Below are 5,153 nucleotides of genomic sequence, written 5' to 3'. Positions count from 1 at the left end.
ACAGATTAAATTTTCATCAAAAGGGACGCCTGGGTGGCTCAGTTGGTTAAGCAGCTGCCTTTGGCTCAGGTCATGATCCCAGCATCCTGGGATCGAGTCCCGCATCTGGCTCCTTGCTTGGCCGGAGCCTGCTTCTCCCTCTACCTCTGCCTGCCATTCTGTCTGCCTGTGCTTGCTCTCTCGCCCACTCTCTCTGATAAAGAAATAAAATCTTAAAATAAATAAATAAATTTTCATCAAAAAATTATAAGTGTATTTTTTTGTAGGATCATGATAAGCATTTTGCAGATGAGAAAAGTGAAATTTAGAAAAGTATGTCTCTTCAAATCCCTCATACAATATCTGGCCTAGATAGAAGGATATACTATCACAATTGAGGAAGATAATTGAGATTACTTAAAATGATAAACTTTACTGTATAGGGTTTTTTACAAGTTTGCCACAGATTCACATTTTTTAAAATATATATCTATTTGTGTAAAGAGAATGCACTGAGAAGTAAAAAGATAGTGATATATCAGTGCTACCAACTAATGGCTATAATATCATCACCTTATTTATGAACAATGAAACAGTGTGTAATATTTAAATAAATTTAAATAAATTCCTATTTATTTTATATATTTATAAATTTAAATGAATTCCTATTTATTTATTATTAAAGAAATTCCTCTAACAAACAGTATGTTTTGAAGGTTGCTAGCAGGAAAGTGTTGTACGACATGGAAGTAATCAGAAAATGTGATCTAAAATTCTGCTTTCAAGGGCGCCTGGGTGGCTCAGTGGGTTAAAATTCTGCTTTCAAGAAGCTATAACAGTAAGTACTGAGCATTAGCTATTATATGCTATGGATGAATAACTGAAATCTACATTTGAAACTATTGGTACACTATATGTTACCTAATTGAATTTTAAAAAGTTAATAAAAAAAACCACTATTTTATAAAACAATATTCCCAACAGGCTCTTTTGCTTTAAAATACTCACTTTGTTTCCTCTCCGAGAGAACACCAAATGGCGGATGACGCCGGTGCTGCGAGAGGGCCCGGAGGGCCCGGGGGCCCTGGAATGGGAGGCCGCGGCGGTTTCCGCGGTGGCTTCGGCAGCGGCATCCGGGGCCGGGGTGGGCCGGGGCCGTGGTCGGGGCCGGGGCCGAGGCCGCGGAGCTCGCGGGGGCAAGGCCGCGGACAAGGAGTGGATCCCCGTCACCAAGCTGGGCCGCCTGGTCAAAGACATGAAGATCAAGTCCCTGGAGGAGATCTATCTCTTCTCCCTGCCCATCAAGGAGTCTGAGATCATCGACTTCTTCCTGGGAGCCTCCCTCAAGGACGAGGTTTTGAAGATCATGCCTGTGCAGAAGCAGACGCGCGCGGGCCAGCGGACCAGGTTCAAGGCATTTGTCGCCATCGGAGATTACAATGGACACGTCGGTTTGGATGTCAAGTGTTCCAAGGAGGTAGCCACTGCCATCCGCGGAGCCATCATTCTGGCGAAGCTTTCCATTGTCCCTGCGGCGAGGCTACTGGGGGAACAAGATCGGCAAGCCCCACACTGTCCCGTGCAAGGTGACTGGCCGCTGTGGCTCTGTGCTGGTGCGTCTCATCCCCGCCCCCAGAGGCACTGGCATTGTCTCGGCCCCTGTGCCCAAGAAACTGCTGATGATGGCTGGTATTGACGACTGCTACACCTCGGCCAGGGGCTGCACTGCCACCCTAGGGAACTTTGCCAAGGCTACTTTCGATGCCATCTCCAAGACCTACAGCTATCTCACCCCTGATCTCTGGAAGGAGACTGTGTTCACCAAGTCTCCCTATCAGGAGTTCACGGACCATCTTGTGAAGACCCACACCAGAGTCTCTGTTCAGAGGACCCAGGCTCCAGCTGTGGCTACTACATAGTTTTATACAAGAAAAATAAACTGAACTAAAGCTTGAAAAAAAAATACTCACTTTGTAATGAGAGTCATTACTTTTGTCTAGCCAAATCTTATAGCACTGTTTATCCCTTCCCTGCTTTATCCCTTCCCAGTATCAATAAAGGCTCACTTGGGTTACCTAGAAGCCATGAGAAAGCTTGTAATAGATCTGGCTGGTTTTCACCAGCAATTTGACCACCATGTGCACAGGGAAGTCTATTGATAAAGGCTTTATTGCAATAAGTTGCAAATACATGGATGATTTTGAATTCTCTTTCTTGAGGTCTTGTTTCATGATAATAAATTTAGGGTGGCTTATTGGAATGGATGTTATTAACATATCTTCATAGTTATAAGCACATGGAATTGTAAAATAGATGAATGAATGTGGCATTACTGACAACTGTCCTCATTTTGAAATCAAATTACAGTGTACTAAGATGAGGAAGCAAAGCAGATTTGGGATTATGAGTGAAATAATTTTAAAAAGTATTAGGGGTATGATCGGACTATTGGGTAATTCAGTAGAAAAATGTCTACTGATTGAGATTCTGTGTTCCCTGATTTCAGAGAGAAGTTAAGATAAATAAGTAACACGAGGAGACTAGGAAGCCAAACATAAGTGATAATTTTGTGCCAGGGTGTGTATACATCTGTTTATCTTCTTGCTTTACCACTAAGGTTGCTCCTAGAGGAGAGTTTAAATATGTGTTGGAGCTAATCTCTGTGGATTACACAAGAAACCACATCCTACAGCTCTCCCTGAAACACCCCTTATGATTTCAATGTAATTTGGTTTTTGCATTTTTAGAAATAACAAAATACTTTGCAAACTCATCTACTTTATTACCATCACAAGTGAGTCAGCTGACTCCACATTTTAACACAGTGACAGTCACAGAGGAATGGAGGAATGAGTAGAGTTATCAATATATGTGCTTTTAAGAAGTATGACAGGGTAGCAGCTATTTCCAGGAACCAAAACATGGGTCAGCAGCTGTGCAGGAAAAGTGATGGAATAAATGACTCATTTCAGAGGAGTTCTATAACATATTAGTTCTATAATGTATCTTCAGCACCCAATTACCCGCTTTGATCTAAAGATAAGGATTTACAGTTAAGGTCCCATTTATGATTTGACTGGTGTGGTCTGAATCATTTTTACTATTGTTTTGACTATTACTTGAAACCTATAGTAGTACTTGGGATATGTGTTGTGTATTCTGTGAACATGTGCTATTTTTAGATTAGATAATTTCTGTCTCGAACCCCTGTTCATTTCTTTGTTTTTGTTTATTTGATAGTGGTTTCAGAAAATGGATATATCTGAAAAATTGCAAAGCCACTATTAAAACAAGTTATTATTATATATAGCATGGAATTGCACATTCCTCCTTTGAATCCGACAGAGCTTCACCATATCCTTAACAATTTGGGAAAAACATGCTATTATTTTTCTTTATAAAATTTCTCCTGTTAGGCTGTGATGGTTGTCATCAGCAGTAACTCCTCTGAAGGCTTTGTCAAAAGAGTTGAAAAAATTGGAAAGGTGTGTGAATGAAGCTGTTTGTTGAATATAAAGAAAAGAGCATTGAAATACAATTCACACTCTTACTTCTCCTTCTATGCTTTCAGATGTCTGTCATTTGAAAATTTTGCTTCTAGAAGAGATGTCCTATATAATTCTTACTTTAAGGAGCAAGTTGCTTTTATAATTTTTTTATTATTCTACCATTCCAGTATTTCCATTTAAATTAAATTCAATACCATTTAAAAAAAATCAAAAGTGCAGCCAGTATTCAATTCCTGGGCTAAATAATTTTAGAAAGCTTTGTGTTATTGAACCTACGGGGTTTTTATGTAGTTTTAACTCTTTCTTTCTGTGATTTTTCCCATTAGTCATGTAAGTGACTGCAATATAACAGACATTGAGGATAAAGAAGGACTGAATAGAACAATCCTTGGCCTCATGAAGTTGAGAATCTAGCAAGGGAGTCAAACAATTCAATCATTCAGAGACAATTTATTGAGTGCCTGGCCTAAGATGAGCACAACAAAACCCCAGCCCAGAGGAATCATTTTAATGGGAGAGATAGATAATAGGTAAGCCAACTTTAAAAAAAAAATCATACTGCTTTTTCTTTAATAGAGATGCATATTTGAACTAAATAAGCACATTTTTAAAAGAGCAGTGATTGAGAAGAGGTTTTTAAACTGAGTGGTCCAAAAGGGCCTCCCTGAAAAAGTCTGCTTTGAACAGATTTCTGAATAATATCAGCTAGGAAGCTGCGTAAAAATCTCAGGGATGGGTGATTTTTCCAGTCGAAAAACTGTAAAGGCTCCAAAGTCACAATAGAGCTATAAGTTTCTCTAATAAAGTAACTTCTGACAAAGAATGAGAAGAAATAACTAACCCAGGTTTGAAAGAAAAGGGACAGACTTTCTATGGAATTCATATTTAATTAAAGCTCTAAAGGACAAAAATACAATAGAGCAAAATTCTGGTCACGCTGATATACCTAACGAAAGTTCATAAACAAGCTTTGGGTAGCAAAGAGTGTGTGGGAATGTTGGTAAGAACAGTGGGGAAGAGTCATCCCTGAACATGTTCTTAAATGAAGCAATTCTTGGGTTGTTTTAAAGGGTGAATTGGAGTTTGCCTAAGTGATTAGAGAAGGATGCCTCAGCTTATGGAAGTTCAAAGCCATAAAGATGTGATAAACTACTGCAGATATTTTCATGTATATTTGTTGTTGCTTCTAGTAATGGTGATCTAAAAACTCCTACTTAAGACAACTAAAAACCCAGACAAAATAGCTTTTAAAGTTAAAAATATCAGAATGATTATAAAAATAAGTGAGGGATTACTGGGCCAAAATACGAAATACAATGAGAGCCTAGAGATATATGCCCTGAAGCCATTTTAGCTATGAGAGCATTTGAAACTGCTAAAACACACTGAGCTGTGTTGTTCATAGACTCTTGATACTAGAGAAACAAAATTCAAAATCCAGCAGCAATCAAATTTGAGGACTTTGGTACAACCCAAATTTAAGTTGAGATCCCCAAAGCACAAGGAGAAGCAGAAATAAGACTATAGCCTACCTTGCCTTCTGTGTAAACTGAGAAAGTCAATCACTGAATTTGGAGTATGATTGTCTTGTAGAGTCTCAGATATAAGAGAAAATCCTACCAAGGAGGACCATACCATTATTATAGCTCTTAATTATCCCTACTC

At 39.0% G+C, this 5,153-nt stretch overlaps 1 pseudogene across 1 annotated transcript; it reads left to right on the top strand.

The window, feature by feature from the left end:
* Nucleotides 1-1,014: 1,014 nt before the first annotated feature.
* On the top strand, nt 1,015-1,942 carry LOC309857169 (small ribosomal subunit protein uS5 pseudogene; annotated as a pseudogene). Its single transcript has one exon. The product of its transcript is annotated as a small ribosomal subunit protein uS5 pseudogene (transcript).
* The last annotated feature ends 3,211 nt before the right edge of the window (nt 1,943-5,153 follow it).

The sequence above is a fragment of the Mustela nivalis genome, assembly GCF_964662115.1.
Source record: "Mustela nivalis genome assembly, contig: HAP1_SCAFFOLD_451, whole genome shotgun sequence".
NCBI lineage: Eukaryota > Metazoa > Chordata > Mammalia > Carnivora > Mustelidae > Mustela > Mustela nivalis.
This window is presented reverse-complemented; position numbering and strand designations above follow the sequence as displayed.